The sequence below is a fragment of the Oreochromis aureus genome, linkage group 3, assembly GCF_013358895.1.
Source record: "Oreochromis aureus strain Israel breed Guangdong linkage group 3, ZZ_aureus, whole genome shotgun sequence".
In the NCBI taxonomy this organism is placed as follows: Eukaryota; Metazoa; Chordata; class Actinopteri; order Cichliformes; family Cichlidae; genus Oreochromis; species Oreochromis aureus.
This window is the reverse complement of record NC_052944.1, coordinates 82,360,764-82,380,370: the sequence shown is the minus strand read 5'-3', so window position 1 is coordinate 82,380,370 and position 19,607 is coordinate 82,360,764. Positions and strand designations below refer to the sequence as shown.

The window sequence follows — 19,607 nt, the reverse complement described above, 5'->3', positions numbered from 1 at the left end:
ATAAAATATTTAGCTTTTATTAAATAGTTATCTGAATCTTACAACCAAAGTTTGTATAATAATACACAAGATTGGCTGTAGACCATTGTTCATCATTCAGAACACTGTGTAAAAATAACAAAAACAAAAAGTGAATGCAAAAGTGCATAAATATTTATTTTACGTGTTTGATGTGTGTGGCGGGGCGTGGTCTGCAGTGCCGCTGCAGGGGAGGTGGACCCACCTGAGCGGCACCTGCAATCACGCCTCTCGGGCGTAGTCTGTGCTCTCTCGGCTGTTTTTGGGTGTGTGTCGGGCTGTGAGTTGAAAAGCTACAGCCGGCTGTTTGGGTACACCAACCATGTGTGTGAAAAGTGGTCCATAACGTAATGCTTCAAAGCGTGTTCATGCAAACATTGTCGGATCTGCCGTGGTACAATGGGACTTCTGCTCATGAACCTGTGTGCACAGCGTCTGCAAATCGGCGCTGTGTGAAGTAACTTCATCTTTACACAAAACTGTAAGCTGTTATCTGTGAAGCGTGAGCGGTGTTTGTTTTTACCATAGTTCATGGTGGAGAATGGGTGCTCTTCTGAGTTTTGCTCTCTGTAGCTGTATGAATGGCAAACTACACTGAATAGCAGCGGCATAGGCACACATAAAATTTCTTCTGAAATTTTCGCTCTAGTTATTATGTGTGCCTATGCCAAGAGGCACACATATTACTATTCGTCGGATTTATTATTCTTATTATTATTATTATTATTATTCTCCATCTTCCGCCTAAATTTTCACACGTATCACGCCCGCAGTTTTGAGAAAAGCTTCATATATGTTACCTCATTTTGTGCGGCTGGATCTGGAATGGTGTGCTATGACTTTTGGTGTTTATGACTATTATAGTTTTTAAATATTAATATTTTAGTGAAAATTTTCCCGCGCTCCTCTGCCAAACAGTTTTGACAATAGGGGTACATATGTTACATCATTTTGTGCGGCTGGAGCTGGGCTAGTATGGTGTGACTTTTGGTGTTTATAACTTTTATAGTTTTTGAAATATTTAGATTTTAGTGCAAATTTAGGCCAATTTCTAGGCTCATGAGAAAGATTCTGCTTTTGGCACCATAGAAACAGACTTCATTTGTGGTGTGTTGGCTCTCTAGTGGTATACCGGGAGTAGTACGGCCGAAAGGGTTCCATGCTTGGTGAAAACTACATATCCCACAATTCATAGCATGCCTCTACCGAGTCAAACAATGGCGGACACCACCGTTTATATGTCTTTTGTTCGTGTTTCTAGGTCACAAAATACACTTTTAAGATATTTTCAGGCGAGAATGTAGGTGTGTAAACTTCAAATATCTGCTCGTTTTATCAAGACATCCCATATTAGCGACAATTCTCTTAAGTGTTGCTGATAGCTGGTTAGTTAGCTAGCGCCGCTTAGCTTAGCTAGCTAGCGCCTTCGTGAAAAACCACCCAGGCTTGGCTGATAGTGAGGTGGCTAAAATTTGTTTAATCGCCCGATCGCTCGGCAAGGGTCTGTGTCTTAGCTGGACTTATTTTTCGTTTATATGGGCCGATGATGCTGGTCGATGTGGAAAAAATAACTGAGTTGTTTGGTGGTGGAGCTACAACAGAGGGCAGCTATCCACCGGTGTGTGACAGAAAGGACATGCCGCGAACGAGACATACAAGGCGGTGAGGCTACCCGCCGTCGTCGGTGTTTGCTAACGCGGAGGTCAATCGTGGATCAGGAAAGCGAAGGCAGGAGCGTGAGGTGAACTGAATTTCAGGTAAGAAGTTATGACCTGCACTCTATTTGGGTCAGATATAAACCGAGTTTAGGTGTAGTTTATTTAGCAACAGTTCTCTTACGTGTTGCTGATAGCCGGCTGGCTAGCTAGCTAGCGCCGCCAGCTTAGCTAGCTAGCGCGAAGGTTAGCGACCCTTCGTGAAAAACCACCCAGGCTTGGCTGATAGTGAGGTGGCTAAAATTTGTTTAATCGCCCGATCGCCGGCAAGGGTCTGTGTCTTAGCTGGACTTATTTTTTTCGTTTATATGGGCCGATGATGCTGGTCGATGTGGAAAAAATAACTGAGTTGTTTGGTGGTGGAGCTACAACAGAGGGCAGCTATCCACCGGTGTGTGACAGAAAGGACATGCCGCGAACGAGACATACAAGGCGGTGAGGCTACCGCCGATCGTCGGTGTTTGCTAACGCGGAGGTCAATCGTGGATCAGGGAAAGCGAAGGCAGGAGCGTGAGGTGAACTGAATTTCAGGTAAGAAGTTATGACCTGCACTCTATTTGGGTCAGATATAAACCGAGTTTAGGTGTAGTTTATTTAGCAACAGTTCTCTTACGTGTTGCTGATAGCCGGCTGGCTAGCTAGCTAGCGCCGCTAGCTTAGCTAGCTAGCGAGGCTAGCGACCCTTCGTGAAAAACCACCCAGGCTTGGCTGATAGTGAGGTGGCTAAAATTTGTTTAATCGCCGATCGCTCGGCAAGGGTCTGTGTCTTAGCTGGACTTATTTTTCGTTTATATGGGCCGATGATGCTGGTCGATGTGAAAAAAATAACTGAGTTGTTTGGTGGTGGAGCTACAACAGAGGGCAGCTATCCACCGGTGTGTGACAGAAAGGACATGCCGCGAACGAGACATACAAGGCGGTGAGGCTACCGCCGATCGACCGGTGTTTGCCAACGCGGAGGTCAATCGTGGATCAGGGAAAGCGAAGGCAGGAGCGTGAGGTGAACTGAATTTCAGGTAAGAAGTTATGACCTGCACTGTATTTGGGTCAGATATAAACCGAGTTTAGGTGTAGTTTATTTTCGTTGTGCTGACTTTTTCAATCACTTACAATAACTCGTACTGCGTGCTAGCTAGCACTACGGAGTTTGTATACAGCTGTGTGCGCGCTTAAGTTACCGATGTTGAACTTTATGACAGCCTCCCTGTCATTCTCTCGCCTGTTGAAACTTCAGTCACGAAACTGATCAATGATCGGCTTTTCTCTCTTGTTTGTTTATCGCGCTAAACAACAGCAGCACGTTTAAGCTTGATCAGCTGTTGTTAGAATTCTTTTGATTTTAATTTCTAGTATCAGCTGATGTTTGCTGGAGCATGAAGATGAAATCAGGAGATGTCCTTACTGAATCATCAGAGCTGAACTGGTGATGGAGAAACAGGTTTACCCTTAGGTGACATGAATGAGTTGAAGGAAGTTATGAACTGTTTCTGACAGACAAATATACACCAAGCTCCTTTTTTGTGTAGCTGACAGCTGGTAACTGTGCAGGGGCGGATCTAGCAAAGCTTTTGCCAGGGGCCAGGTAGGGCATTAACAGAGAAAGGTGGACACAAAGATATACTTTTCTTTCTTACTCTCATATAAAATATTTAGCTTTTATTAAATAGTTATCTGAATCTTACAACCAAAGTTTGTATAATAATACACAAGATTGGCTGTAGACCATTGTTCATCATTCAGAACACTGTGTAAAAATAACAAAAACAAAAAGTGAATGCAAAAGTGCATAAATATTTATTTTACGTGTTTGATGTGTGTGGCGGGCGTGGTCTGCAGTGCTGCTGCAGGGGAGGTGGACCCACCTGAGCGGCACCTGCAATCACGCCTCGGGCGTAGTCTGTGCTCTCTCGGCTGTTTTTGGGTGTGTGTCGGGCTGTGAGTTGAAAAGCTACAGCCGGCTGTTTGGGTACACCAACCATGTGTGAAAAGTGGTCCATAACGTAATGCTTCAAAGCGTGTTCATGCAAACATTGTCGGATCTGCCGTGGTACAATGGGACTTCTGCTCATGAACCTGTGTGCACAGCGCCTGCAAATCGGCGCTGTAATGAAGTAACTTCATCTTTACACAAAACTGTAAGCTGTTATCTGTGAAGCGTGAGCGGTGTTTGTTTTTACCATAGTTCATGGTGGAGAATGGCTGCTCTTCTGAGTTTTGCTGTCTGTAGCCGTATGAATGGCAACTACAGTGATTAGCAGCGGCATAGGCACACATAAAATTTCTTCTGAAATTTTCGCTTTCTAGTTATGTGTGCCTATGCCAAGAGGCACACATATTACTATTCCTCGGATTTATTATTCTTATTATTATTATTATTATTATTTTCCTTTTTCCGCCTGAAATTTTGCAGTGTATCTCGACCCGCAGTTTTGAGAAAAGCTTCATATATGTTACCTCATTTTGTGCGGCTGGATCTGGAATGGTGTGCTATGACTTTTGGTGTTTATGAATATTATAGTTTTTAAATATTAATATTTTAGTGAAAATTTTCCGCGCTCCTCTGCCAAACAGTTTTGACAATACGGGTACATATGTTACATCATTTTGTGCGGCTGGAGCTGGGCTAGTATGGTGTGACTTTTGGTGTTTATAACTTTTATAGTTTTTGAAATATTTAGATTTTAGTGCAAATTTAGGCCAATTTCTAGCCTCCTGAGAAAGATTCTGCTTTTGGCACCATAGAAACAGACTTCATTTGTGGTGTGTTGGCTCTCTCTAGTGGTATACCGGGAGTAGTACGGCCTAAAGGGTGCCATGTGCTTGGTGAAAACTACATATCCCACAATTCATAGCATGCCTCTACCGAGTCAAACAATGGCGGACACCACTGCGTTTTATATGTCTTTTATTCGTGTTTCTAGGTCACAAAATACACTTTTAAGATATTTTCAGGCGAGAATGTAGGTGTGTAAACTTCAAATATCTGCTCATTTTATCAAGACATCCCATATTAGCGACAATTCTCTTAAGTGTTGCTGATAGTCGGTTAGTTAGCTAGCGCCGCTAGCTTAGCTAGCTAAGCGCCTTCGTGAAAAAACCACCCAGGCTTGGCTGATAGTGAGGTGGCTAAAATTTGTTTAATCGCCCGATCGCTCGGCAAGGGTCTGTGTCTTAGGTGGACTTATTTTTCGTTTATATGGGCCGATGATGCTGGTCGATGTGGAAAAAATAACTGAGTTGTTTGGTGGTGGAGCTACAACAGAGGGCAGCTATCCACCGGTGTGTGACAGAAAGGACATGCCGCGAACGAGACATACAAGGCGGTGAGGCTACCGCGGATCGACCGCTGTTTGCTAACGCGGAGGTCAATCGTGGATGAGGAAAAGCGAAGGCAGGAGCGTGAGGTGAACTGAATTTCAGGTAAGACGTTATGACCTGCACTCTATTTGGGTCAGATATAAACCGAGTTTAGGTGTAGTTTATTTAGCAACAGCTCTCTTACGTGTTGCTGATAGCTGGCTGGCTAGCTAGCTAGCGCCGCTAGCTTAGCGCCGCTAGCTTAGCGCGGCTAGCGACCCTTCGTGAAAAACCACCCAGGCTTGGCTGATAGTGAGGTGGCTAAAATTTGTTTAATCGCCCGATCGCTCGGCAAGGGTCTGTGTCTTAGCTGGACTTATTTTTCGTTTATATGGGCCGATGATGCTGGTCGATGTGGAAAAAATAACTGAGTTGTTTGGTGGTGGAGCTACAGAGGGCAGCTATCCACCGGTGTGTGACAGAAAGGACATGCCGCGAACGAGACATACAAGGCGGTGAGGCTACCGCCGATCGACCGGTGTTTGCTAACGCGGAGGTCAATCGTGGATCAGGGAAAGCGAAGGCAGGAGCGTGAGGTGAACTGAATTTCAGGTAAGAAGTTATGACCTGCACTCTATTTGGGTCAGATATAAACCGAGTTTAGGTGTAGTTTATTTAGCAACAGTTCTCTTACGTGTTGCTGATAGCCGGCTGGCTAGCTAGCTAGCGCCGCTAGCTTAGCTAGCTAGCGCGGCTAGCGACCCTTCGTGAAAAACCACCCAGGCTTGGCTGATAGTGAGGTGGCTAAAATTTGTTTAATCGCCCGATCGCCGGCAAGGGTCTGTGTCTTAGCTGGACTTATTTTTCGTTTATATGGGCCGATGATGCTGGTCGATGTGGAAAAAAATAACTGAGTTGTTTGGTGGTGGAGCTACAACAGAGGGCAGCTATCCACCGGTGTGTGACAGAAAGGACATGCCGCGAACGAGACATACAAGGCGGTGAGGGTACCGCCGATCCACCGGTGTTTGCTAACGCGGAGGTCAATCGTGGATCAGGGAAAGCGAAGGCAGGAGCGTGAGGTGAACTGAATTTCAGGTAAGAAGTTATGACCTGCACTCTATTTGGGTCAGATATAAACCGAGTTTAGGTGTAGTTTATTTTCGTTGTGCTGACTTTTTCAATCACTTACAATAACTCGTACTGCGTGCTAGCTAGCACTACGGAGTTTGTATACAGCTGTGTGCGCTAAGTTACCGATGTTACCAATGTTGAACTTTATGACAGCCTCCCTGTCATTCTCTCGCCTGTTGAAACTTCAGTCATGAAACTGATCAATGATCGGCTTTTTCTCTCTTGTTTGTTTATCGCGCTAAACAACAGCAGCACGTTTAAGATTGATCAGCTGTTGTTAGAATTCTTTTGATTTTAATTTCTAGTATCAGCTGATGTTTGCTGGAGCATGAAGATGAAATCAGGAGATGTCCTTACTGAATCATCAGAGCTGAACTGGTGATGGAGAAACAGGTTTACCCTTAGGTGACATGAATGAGTTGAAGGAAGTTATGAACTGTTTCTGACAGACAAATATACACCAAGCTCCTTTTTTTGTGTAGCTGACAGCTGGTAACTGTGCAGGGGCGGATCTAGCAAAGCTTTTGCCAGGGGCCAGGTAGGGCATTAACAGAGAAAGGTGGACATAAAGATATACTTTTCTTTCTTACTCTCATATAAAATATTTAGCTTTTATTAAATAGTTATCTGAATCTTACAACCAAAGTTTGTATAATAATACACAAGATTGGCTGTAGACCATTGTTCATCATTCAGAACACTGTGTAAAAATAACAAAAACAAAAAGTGAATGCAAAAGTGCATAAATATTTATTTTACGTGTTTGATGTGTGTGGCGGGCGTGGTCTGCAGTGCCGCTGCAGGGAGGTGGACCCACCTGAGCGGCACCTGCAATCACGCCTCTCAGGCGTAGTCTGTGCTCTCTCGGCTGTTTTTGGGTGTGTGTCGGGCTGTGAGTTGAAAAGCTACAGCCGGCTGTTTGGGTACACCAACCATGTGTGAAAAGTGGTCCATAACGTAATGCTTCAAAGCGTGTTCATGCAAACATTGTCAGGTCTGCCGTGGTACAATGGGACTTCTGCTCATGAACCTGTGTGCACAGCGTCTGCAAATCGGCGCTGTACAAAGTAACTTCATCTTTACACAAAACTGTAAGCTGTCATCTGTGAAGCGTGAGCGGTGTTTGTTTTTACCATAGTTCATGGTGGAGAATGGCTGCTCTTCTGAGTTTTGCTCTCTGTAGCCGTATGAATGGGAAACTACAGTGATTAGCAGCGGCATAGGCACACATAAAATTTCTTCTGAAATTTTCGCTTTCTAGTTATTATTATTATTATTCTCCATCTTCCGCCTAAATTTTGGCACGTATCACGCCCCGCAATTTTGAGACAAGCTTCATATATGTTACCTCATTTTGTGCGGCCGGATCTGGAATGGTGTGCTATGACTTTTGGTGTTTATGAATTTTATAGTTTTTTAAATATTAATATTTTCGTGAAAATTTTCCCGCGCTCCTCTGCCGAACAGTTTTGACATTAGGGTTACATATGTTATATCATTTTGTGCGGCTGGAGCTGGACTATTATGTCATGACTTTTGGTGTTCATGACTTTTATAGTTTTTAAATATTAATATTTTAGTGCAAATTTAGGCCAATTCATCTTTTGGCGCCAAATAAACAGACTTCATTTGTGGTGTGTTGGCTCCATCTTTTGGTCCCATTGAAACAAATTTCAAACTTCATTTGTGGTGTGTTGGCTCTCTCTAGTGGTATGCCGGGAGTGGTACAGCCTGTCTACCCTTATTTGGATTACCGTAATGATGACAATTTCAACGGTGCGCACAGCGTCGCTGCTTTCAGGAGCCATTGGAATTTTTAAGGTTGCGCAAATCATTCAAAAGTTACGGTAATGCTTGGTGGAAAACTCAATATCCCACAATTCATAGCAGGCCTCTGCCGAGTCAAACAATGGCAGCCATCACTTAGTTTTTATTTTCCTCTTAATACTGTTTCTAGGTCACAAAATAAACTTTTAAGATATTTTCAGGCGAGAATGTAGTTGTGTAAACTTCAAATATCTGCTCGTTTTGTCAAAACATCTCATATTAGCAACACTGTTCTGACGATGTCGTTTCTGCCTGAGGCTAGCTGGCTAGCTAGCTAGCTAGCGCGGCTTTGCTAACAAGCTACAGCCGGCCTGGATGACAGTGAGGGCGGCTTACTATGGTTTCACCCCCGGTCCTTCGGAATGTCTCGTGGTCACAGCTGGACTTATTTTTCGTTTATATGGACCGATGATTTATTTATTTATTCATTTTAGTAACGGTATAAACAGTGAAAGGTGGTGGATTGGCCAGATGTAAACTTCAAATATCTGCTCGTGTTACCAAGACATCCCATATTAGCTCTGATGTTTTCGGTGCCTGCAAAGAGCTAGACAGGTAGCTAGCTAACCCGAGCTGGCTGTCTTTTGACTCAGGGTCATAGCTGGACTTATTTTTCGTTTTTATGAGCCGATGAGGGTTTTTTTTTAGTAACGGTACAAACAGTGAAAGGCGGTGGATTGTCCAGATGCTGGTCGATGTGGAAAAAATAACTGAGTTGTTTGGTAGTCGCTGACGCGGAGCTACAACCGAGGGCAGCTATCCACCGTGTGTGTCAGAAAGAACATGCGGGAACGAGGCGGCGGCGACCGCCGATCGACCGGTGGTAGATCGTGGATCAGGGAAACCGAAGGCAGGAGAAGCAGGCGGCTGCCGGTCGGAGCGTGAGGTGAACTGAATTTCAGGTAAGAAGTTATGACCTGCACTCTATTTGGGTCAGATATAAACCGAGTTTAGGTGTAGTTTATTTTCGTTGTGCTGACTTTTTACAATCAGTTATAATAACTCGTACTGCGTGGTAGCTAGCACGATGGAGTTTATGACAGCCTCCCTGTCATTCTCTCGCCTGTTCAAACTTCAGTCATGAAACTGATCAATGATCGCTTTTCTCTCTTGTTTGTTTATCGCGCTAAACAACAGCAGCACGTTTAAGCTTGATCAGCTGTTGTTAGAATTCATTTGATTTTAATTTCTAGTATCAGCTGATGTTTGCTGGAGCCACAGCTGTAGAAGCGGCTGGTCGAAACCAGGAGATGACCTTACTGAATCATCAGAGCTGAACTGGTGATGGAGAAACAGGTTTACCTTTTTTTTTTAGGTGACATGAATGAGTTGAAGGAAGTTATGAACTGTTTCTGAGAGAAATAAACACCAAGCTCCTTTTTTATTTAGCTGACAGCTGGTAACTGTGCAGGGGCGGATCTAGCAAAGCTTTTGCCAGGGGCCAGGTAGGGCATTAACAGAGAAAAGTGGACACAAAGATATACTTTTCTTTCTTACTCTCATACAGGAGTGCAGAATTATTAGGCAAGTTGTATTTTGAGGAATAATTTTATTATTGAACAACAACCATGTTCTCAATGAACCCAAAAACACATTAATATCAAAGCTGAATGTTTTTGGAAGTAGTTTTAGTTTGTGTTTAGTTTTAGCTATTTTAGGGGATATCTGTGTGTGCAGGTGACTATTACTGTGCATAATTATTAGGCAACTTAACAAAAAAAACAAATATATACCCATTTCAATTATTTATTTTACCAGTGAAACCAATATAACATCTCCACATTCACAAATATACATTTCTGACATTCAAAAACAAAACAAAAACAAATTAGCAACCAATATAGCCACCTTTCTTTGCAAGGACACTCAAAAGCCTGCCATCCATGGATTCTGTCAGTGTTTTGATCTGTTCACCATCAACATTGCATGCAGCAGCAACCACAGCCTCCCAGACACTGTTCAGAGAGGTGTACTGTTTTCCTCCTTGTAAATCTCACATTTGATGATGGACCACAGGTTCTCAATGGGGTTCAGATCAGGTGAACAAGGAGGCCATGTCATTAGTTTTCCTTCCTTCTTTTATACCCTTTCTTGCCAGCCACGCTGTGGAGTACTTGGACGCGTGTGATGGAGCATTGTCCTGCATGAAAATCACGTTTTCTTGAAGGATGCAGACTTCTTCCTGTACCACTGCTTGAAGAAGGTGTCTTCCAGAAACTGGCAGTAGGACTGGGAGTTGAGCTTGACTCCATCCTCAACCCGAAAAGGCCCCACAAGCTCATCTTTGATGATACCAGCCCAAACCAGTACTCCACCTCCACCTTGCTGGCGCCTGAGTGGGACTGGAGCTCTCTGCCCTTTACCAATCCAGCCACGGGCCCATCCATCTGGCCCATCAAGACTCACTCTCATTTCATCAGTCCATAAAACCTTAGAAAAATCAGTCTTGAGATATTTCTTGGCCCAGTCTTGACGTTTCAGCTTGTGTGTCTTGTTCAGTGGTGGTCGTCTTTCAGCCTTTCTTACCTTGGCCGTGTCTCTGAGTATTGCACACCTTGTGCTTTTGGGCACTCCAGTGATGTTGCAGCTCTGAAATATGGCCAAACTGGTGGCAAGTGGCATCTTGGCAGCTGCACGCTTGACTTTTCTCAGTTCATGGGCAGTTATTTTGCGCCTTGGTTTTTCCACACGCTTCTTGCGACCCTGTTGACTATTTTGAATGAAACGCTTGATTGTTCGATGATCACGCTTCAGAAGCTTTGCAATTTTAAGACTGCTGCATCCCTCTGCAAGATATCTCACTATTTTTGACTTTTCTGAGCCTGTCAAGTCCTTCTTTTGACCCATTTTGCCAAAGGAAAGGAGGTTGCCTAATAATTATGCACACCTGATATAGGGTGTTGATGTCATTAGACCACACCCTTCTCATTACAGAGATGCACATCACCTAATATGCTTAATTGGTAGTAGGCTTTCGAGCCTATACAGCTTGGAGTAAGACAACATGCATGAAGAGGATGATGTGGACAAAATACTCATTTGCCTAATAATTCTGCACTCCCTGTAAACACCAAGCTCCTTTTTTGTGTAGCTGACAGCTGGTAACTGTGCAGGGGCGGATCTAGCAAAGCTTTTGCCAGGGGCCAGGTAGGGCATTAACAGAGAAAGGTGGACATAAAGATATACTTTTCTTTCTTACTCTCATATAAAATATTTAGCTTTTATTAAATAGTTATCTGAATCTTACAACCAAAGTTTGTATAATAATACACAAGATTGGCTGTAGACCATTGTTCATCATTCAGAACACTGTGTAAAAATAACAAAAACAAAAAGTGAATGCACAGCCGGCTGTGTGGGTAAACCAACCATGTGTGAAAATTGGTCCATAACGTAATGCTTCAAAGCGTGTTCATGCAAACATTGTCAGGTCTGCCGTGGTACAATGGGACTTCTGCTCATGAACCTGTGTGCACAGCGTCTGCAAATCGGCGCTGTACTGGTAACTTCATCTTTACACAAAACTGTAAGCTGTCATCTGTGAAGCGTGAGCGGTGTTTGTTTTTACCATAGTTCATGGTGGAGAATGGCTGCTCTTCTGAGTTTTGCTCTCTGTAGCCGTATGAATGGGAAACTACAGGGATTAGCAGCGGCATAGGCACACATAAAATTTCTTCTGAAATTTTCGCTTTCTAGTTTTCATTACAACTCTCATTGTAGCACATCATTGTAATGTGATACTATCACCAGAAGGTGGTGGTAACACACCTACAATGTGTTTTTGTTGACATGTTTGATTCCACCAATGGAGGGAGTTTCAGTTTGTTCCACGACTGCATTTCACTCACTGCCTCTGTTTGTATCTCTGTCACTGCAGGACCAACATGGAGCGAGAAGTCAGCGCTCTCAGGAGGCCGACAAACCTCACAGAAGAAAGGGAGAGAAAACCTTCAGCTGTGATGAGTGTGGGAAGGATTTTACCAGGGCTGGACATTTAAAAACACACCAACTTATCCACAGTGGAGTTAAACCTTACAGCTGTGACTTGTGTGGAAAGTCTTTTACCCAGGCTCAGAACTTAAAAACACACCAAGTCATCCACAGTGGAGTTAAAGCGTACAGCTGTGACCTGTGTGGAAAGTCTTTTACCAAGGCTGAACACTTAAAAACACACCAAATCATCCACAGTGGAGTTAAACCTTACAGCTGTGACTTGTGTGGAAAGTCATTTACCATGGCTCAAACCTTAAAAACACACCAAATCATCCACAGTGGAGTTAAACCTTACAGCTGTAAATTGTGTGGAAAGTCTTTTAACCGGGCTGCAACCTTAAAAAAAACACCAGCTCATCCACAGTGGATTTAAAGCGTACAACTGTGACTTGTGTGGAAAGTCTTTTACCCTGGCTGCACACTTAAAAAAACACCAACTCACCCACAGTGGAGTCAAAGAGTGCATCTGTGGCTTTTGCGGTAAAGCTTTTGCTCATAATGTCGGTTTACAGAGGCATCTAGTTACCCACTCTGGAATTAAGGCGTACAGCTGCGAATTTTGTGGAAAAAGTTTCAGCGACAAACACTACCGAAATAGTCACCTCCGGATTCACACTGGAAATGATGCTTACTGCTGTGATCAGTGTGGGAAACTGTTTGCAACAGATTCACAGTTACAACAACACATGTTTAGCCACACTGAGGAGAGACCTTGTAAGTGTAACCTGTGTGAGAAGACTTTTAAAACTCCACATCAGCTGAATAAACACAAACAGATCCACCCCCAGCGGCGTTCGTACGGGTTCTTGAAATTGTTGGAAATGCTTGAATTCTAATGTTGTCTTTTCAAGGTTTGAAAAGTGGTTGAATTTCAAATGTGGTGCTTAAAAGTGCTTGAAAATGTAACTGTATTTCATTCACAATAAATAGCTAACTGACTGAATAGTTTTCTTATCAGATAGAGAAATAAAATGAGTCGCAAAAAGCAAAAGCAAAATTTCCTCGCCTGGGCTGCCTTGCATCTGTTTCAATATGTGACCACGCCCCTCCCCTGGACAGTCGGGGATGAGTGCGCTAACATACCTGTAGGTCGCTGTTTTAATGAGTTTTTGATGGAAAACAATAATGGCGTTTGTGCTCTCCGCTCACCTGATAGGTGAGTCCTAGTAAATAATTTTCCACTACGCGTATGTTACACATGCTATTTTTTTAAAATTCTGATTATTATTTTGCTGGCTATCAAACTGGCTGGAGAAATGATTGTTCTACTAGTGAATGTCAAAGGTGCTGCAAAAAAGCCACCAAAGGCAGGTTGCAGTGGAAACGCTGAGTGACACACCTGCTGTCAGACCTGCAGGTTTATCCCTGTGCTGTTCTCATCTGTTATAGTAGAAAAGCTTAAAAAGGGACCTTGAATCCTGCTCGATTATGGCAGAAATGATAATCACGATTAAAATTCGATTAATGGAGCAGCCCTACTTGAAAGTGCTTAAAAAGTGCTTGAATTTGACCCTGAAAAAAGCGTACGAACCCTGCACACCTGAAAGTAACTCTACAAGTGCAGTTACTGTGAGGATGTATTTAGTTTTTTATCTTGTAATTTTAACCTGAGTGTTTGGAACAAGTCTGATCAGTAAACTTATGGAGTTATACTGAACGAACTGTTTGGAAAAATGAAGACTCATTTTCTCTCAGTAAGCTGAGTGTTGTAATGTAAAGAGTAAAATGTAATTGGACGTTGGCAGAGATGCTCTTTATTTCAGGCAACATTCAGGTTAAAAATGTTGAAGGAATTCCCTGACTCACACTGTCTTTGTTTAGAAGTGGAGCAAAGCACATGGATCCATTTCTCAACCCTGTCGTCACTGTGGTGGTGGGAAAGAGTTTCTCTGTGACCTTTGTGAAAAACTTCAATCATCAACAGGACCTAAAAACACATCAATGTAGCCCAACCCGTTCTCACTCCCGACGCGTAAATTACTGACGATTTGTCACGTCCCTTAACTTCTCATGCTGACGCTGAAGGTACCCTTCCACGTTTTTATGCGACGCTGTGGGTTGTCAATTCATTCCAATATGAAGCCGCTCTCGGCGATCAGAGACGCTTCAAGCAGAGGCTCCAGCCATCTATTTACTCCAATAATAACCCCGTCACGGCGAAACGTGACGCCTTGAAGTACAATCTAACTGGAAAACCGGGGACCCTCTCCGCGAACGGGTTTTTCTCCCTAATTTAATGCTTTCTTTTAATGAAATCGTTAACATTTCTCAACAAAAACACATGAAAGTAACACTGATAATTCAACAATAAAATCGCTTCATTTTCCAAAGTGATTCACGATCTGAAAGTGCGCAGATTTAACGTACATAATCCTTGGTTGGGTTTATTATTTTTATTTCACACGTAAAACTCATTTATAGTTTTATTCACCACTCCTGTTAGTTTTGGATGCGCTCGGCTCCAACCAATCAGACCAATTTACACTAACAGCGCACTAATCCCGTAACTGCACACTACCCATAAGCCTCAAGCACCGTTGCTATGGAAATGAAGATAATCAACAGGTTGGTGCTACCCGTTATTCCTTTATTTACTCTAAAATAATAACCAGCGATAATACGAAAATAAACTGGCCCAGTGTTTAATTATGTAATTACAAATTGCAAATTTTATTTTTTTATTTTATTTTATTTCATTTTTTGCAATATTTATCTACAGCGTGCCTTCAGCGACACGTCAACAGATCTTAAGCAAGGCGATTGGATGGTTTTTACTGCAATGCATCTTGGGAGTCGTAGTAAATGGATCTTTCAACTCACGGTCCAGCGAATTTTTCGACTCGACACGAGGTAGATCTTAGCTAGGTAAGTTGTGATAAACTGTGGGTAATTTGCATGTTCACTGAAATATTAATCAGCTGATATTAAACTTGAAATGTTTTCACAGAGCAGTCTGTGTACCAAGAGAACTACTTCTGCAAAGGTTTATTTAATTTTTTTGTGACGTATTCTCATGTGTAAGACACTTGCTTGGCCACCCAGCTAATCTTAGTACTGCTCTATTTTAGCAATGTATCTTTTCTCTAATTAATTCATTTTTTAAACCCTATTCTCGTAATTAACTCAATATTAACGACTTTAATCTCGTAATTGATTTTTTTTTTCTAAATGTGGTGTAATACTGCCTCGTAATACAAGTTATTTCTTTGGTCACAAATTATTTTTGTAACCATTTCACCAAAACAGACCTGAAATAATCCCTACATGTTCCATTTTCATTTGCAGAAATGACAAAGCCAAAAAAACCAAACCATGCCCTTCCTGTCAGGCTCCAAACACCTGCAACAGGAAGACATGCAGTGGATGCCTGGGCAGCCTGAACGTAAAGGAGGGATTGAAAAAAAAAAAAACAAGAACAGCAACTGGGCTGCCTCTGTTAAAATAAAATAAAAACAGAAATGCGAGCAGGGTGGTTAATTCAGCCCAGTTATCAGTAAGGTCAGCTCTAATAAGTGGTTCTTTATTAATCACAGTTGTCAATGTTTTCTTGTATATCATGAAGTAAGAAACTAACAAGACATGTATATACACATAACATTTATTTATAAAAGAGCATAAATAAAAAAAGTTATTCACATCAGAATAACATCAAAGACACTAAACACTAAAGACATCAAACTAGAAAAAACTATTTTCATTTAAGCTACTTCTGATTTCTAATTTAATCGGCTATTAACTGAGAGACAAAACATTTCAAGATGGATTTTATCATTAATTTACAGGTTTGGTTACCATAATTACTTTTTAACTATTTACAACAATAAAACACCAAAGATGTGAAACTTAAAGGTTTGTTATACATCAATTTGCTTACATGAAAGACTGGCTGCAGATGTTTTTCTTTGTTGTTCTTGCAGGTTTCAAAACTACATGCCCTGGGCTTCCAGCCAATTCTGTTTCTTGGACAGTTTGACCGAAAGGGCCGTATAGTAGGGGACGTGATCACATAGAGCCAGCAGATGGTGCTGCATGTGACATCCTCATGAAGATGAGGAAACTTTATGAACACCTTCTGAGAAGTAAGATATGCTTTGTCCATTATCTGTGTCCTTATCAGGTAGCCTATCCTAGCTGTCTTTGGGTGATACTCATTGTACACCTTACATAAGTAGGCAGTTCACCACGAGATATAGAGACAAACAAGATGGTGAAGATGAGGATAGTTAACAGTCACCAGCTATTCTATTCTATTCTATTCTATTCTATTCTACTCTACTCTATTTTGTTCTATTCTATTCTATTATTGAGCCAAGGTTCAGACCAGTAACCTTCTTGCTGTGAGGTGACAGCTGCCCTACATGTCCTGTTGCTAACATGAAAATAGTGTTATATATGTCGTATTACCTCCCCATGTGGCGTTCACATCACCAAAGCTAGCCATACTGAACCTCTGGTGTTACCCACCTGAACAATTTTGTATGTGTGTGTGTGTGTGTGTGTGTATAGTATGGTCTTTCACACTCATATATATAAAAATGTAATTTTAAAAATCTTCTCGAAAACCAGACCTGATAATTCTCTTCGAGACTTTCTAGTATAACAAAAGTCATTAGCTATCTGGATTTATAGTCACACTCATTAATTTATTAATGTACAATGTGAAAAAGCACTACAGATGTCACACTACCCCGAGGGCACTTGTACTGAATGATTTGGGTCAGTGAGTGTGTGAGATGACTTATTTGATGCCAATATTTACAAGTTGTAACTTTAGTAAAAACCTAACTGAAAACATGCAAATCACTACTTATTATGTGTTTATGTGTACTGTACATTTTCAACCCATTTTAATGAATATTTAATATTTAAAATTTTGCAGAATTACAAGCTTCACCTCCTGCTAAAAGTTCTACACCAGCAGCTGGACCATCCTCTGCTGACAGTGTCGATGCTGGACCAATTTATTCTTCATTTAGAGCCTGAACCAACATCTTCCCTCTGTCAGCCTCCTGCATCCTCCTCTTCATCTCCGCTTCCTGCATTTCCCTCAATTTCTACGGCGTACACCTCGGATGTCCCAAACAAAAAAAGGACAAGGAAAGGTTAGATGTTACGGTATTGTAAATGTACGAAATACATGACTGGTTCGTTAAGTTTGTTAAGTTTTCTTTTTCTTAATTTTTGCATTTTCTCCAGTTTTACAGACATCATGTAAATATTTCATTTGTTATTTTTCAGAATGCCAAAAACACCGTACACAGAAGATTTTCAAATATGAAGAGATAGTAGACAGGAGAGTTGTAAATGTAAGTAATTTAGCCTGCTGTTGTGCAGATTTGTTTTGCGTCTTTGGACTTCCCGGATTTGAACTGTGCCTGACTGACTATCCATAAGCTTTTGTGTTTGATGAATCTACGCTAATTCAGCCATTGAGTCTGGATTTCGCTCCAAGTAGGGCATTAAATAGGAACATACCACCTGATACAACCTGGTCATGCTGCCTTCCTAGTGTTTACGTTCTTTAAAGTCCTCCTGACATCATGCTCAGAAGGAGTGATTGATGTGGAGGTGCTCCTTCCATTCAGTAACATCTGCTTCAGTTAGTTTTGCTTGTGAGCCACAATGTAAGCAGTGTTTTTTGCTGACATGCACTCGATGCTGGCAGTACAAGCATTGTAGTGGTTCTTATGTTTTGTAAACTAATTGTATAATATATTGAGCCATTCAATAGTACACAAATGTTTATAAGCTCCTTTTTGTATGCAACTTGCATGTCTTTCTTAATTAACTGTTTGTTTATATCATGTTTTTCAGGAAAAAGAAGAAGTTAAAGTCAAGTGGAAGCCCTGCTTAACATGGTATGTAGTAACAACGGGAACAGACATTCATATTGTTGATAAATAGTTATCACCTCAATTTGAATTCATGTATTTGGACTAAAGTAAATTGAGAGCTTTTAGCAATCAAGCTGCTCTTCTGTGAGGAGCTTGATAGCTGTCCACCTCCAAAGTCCATTATGAGATTTGGAGGTGGACATGGTCAACACTTTTAAGAGTAGGCATAAGACTTTACTTCTTTATAGAGCTTATAGTTAGGGCTGGTTCAGGTCAGCCCTTAGTTATGCTGTCATAGGACCAGACTGCTGGGGTTAGTCCCCCTCCCCCCCTCTCTCTCTCTCTCTCTCTCCTCTGTCTGTCTGTCTCTTTCAGGGTTATGCAGGCTCAGTATTGGTTGAAGATGCAGTCACGTCTCCTTTTACTGAAAACTTTCCCCTCTCCCTCACCATCTGTAAACGTACTTGTCTCAGTAATGCAGTTCATGCATGTTACTAACTAAACTTCTTCCCTGGAGTTTCTGTGCTCTCTCATCCAGCAGGTTCCGATGGCTCGTGGCTGCTGCTGTGGTCCTGCTTGACATCTACTCCATATATTATTACTCTCTGACTTGATTTGATTAGTTTATATTACAATGAAGGTGTATAAAGCATGACATGAATATAGAAAATATTTCATCCTAAAAAATTGTCATATGTCACAACCTAAATTATCCTATTTTGTGTGTGGTGGTTGTCGTTGTTGTTTGTTATGTTTTTCTCCTGACAGTGGCAAAGTGTGGGATGACACATGAGAATCTGCGCAGTTTACACACAGTAAACCAGATCCCTGTGTACGATCGCACAGTTCAGTTTGTAGTTCAGCATAAAAGTTCAAAATAAAATATTTACTATACATTTCAGCCAGTGTCAGTCTCTGTTTCACTCTCTAATTTGTTTCAAGTAAAGTAAGTAACATCTTGTATGAGGTGATTAGGGTCAGCAGTACTGTGTATGGGAGCCTAAAGTAAAGTTAACTGCACCAGTAGCAGCTTCAGAACATATTGTATATTATATGTTTCTACCTTTTGCAATATGTCATGTTTAGATGCAGTGACAAGTGCACATTTGGAGTTGTGGTCATATGTGGTTTTTATACAGGGTATTAGAAAATAATTGAAATTTTTTCTTGTTTGTTTACACATTATTATTGGGTACATATTGCATATGTAACATTATTGTTGTTAATATTATTATTAGATACCAAAGACACAATTTGATTAAGGGTTTTCCTGTCATTATTTCAATAAAAATGTAATTACACACGTAAACAATAGGATCAAAATAAACTTTTAAAAAGTCTATTATCAAATGCTGATTTTCAAAACATTCTAGAGGAAAATAGAGATAAAATAATCTGAATAATAACAGTGATCTTGGATGATGATGGAGACTTCAATGGATTATTCTGTTTCAATCATTATTTTCATATCTATGACAATAATTTGATAAGATCAAAGAAGGCAATGATTTCAAAATGGGAGTTATGTCATTATATGTATCCAGGAATATGTGCCTGAGGATAGTTGTCATGAAATCAATATTAAATCAAAGTATTACTTAATTACCACAGCTGACACGAGTTCTCCATAGCTGCCTGCTGCCTCAGGATCTGTCTCCAAAAAGGACCAGGAGTGCTAACATGTTATATGTTCTAAACTGATGCAGAAAATGCACATTAAACATAATATAAACTTACTGAGTGAAGTAATGTCAAGAGGATTCCTTTAGCTCCTATTGGGTTGATTCCT

The 19,607-nt window shown here is 41.4% G+C and overlaps 1 long non-coding RNA gene and 1 pseudogene across 1 annotated transcript; both read left to right on the top strand.

Annotated features, from left to right (window-relative positions):
- The first annotated feature begins 11,937 nt into the window (after positions 1–11,937).
- LOC120438316 overlaps positions 11,938–19,607 on the top strand; it is an 88,648-nt pseudogene continuing 80,978 nt past the window's right edge.
- LOC120438349 lies at positions 15,436–18,124 on the top strand. Its single transcript, XR_005611821.1, has 5 exons — positions 15,436–15,482; positions 15,902–16,063; positions 16,864–17,086; positions 17,223–17,290; positions 17,799–18,124. It is a non-coding gene; the product is annotated as an uncharacterized LOC120438349 (long non-coding RNA).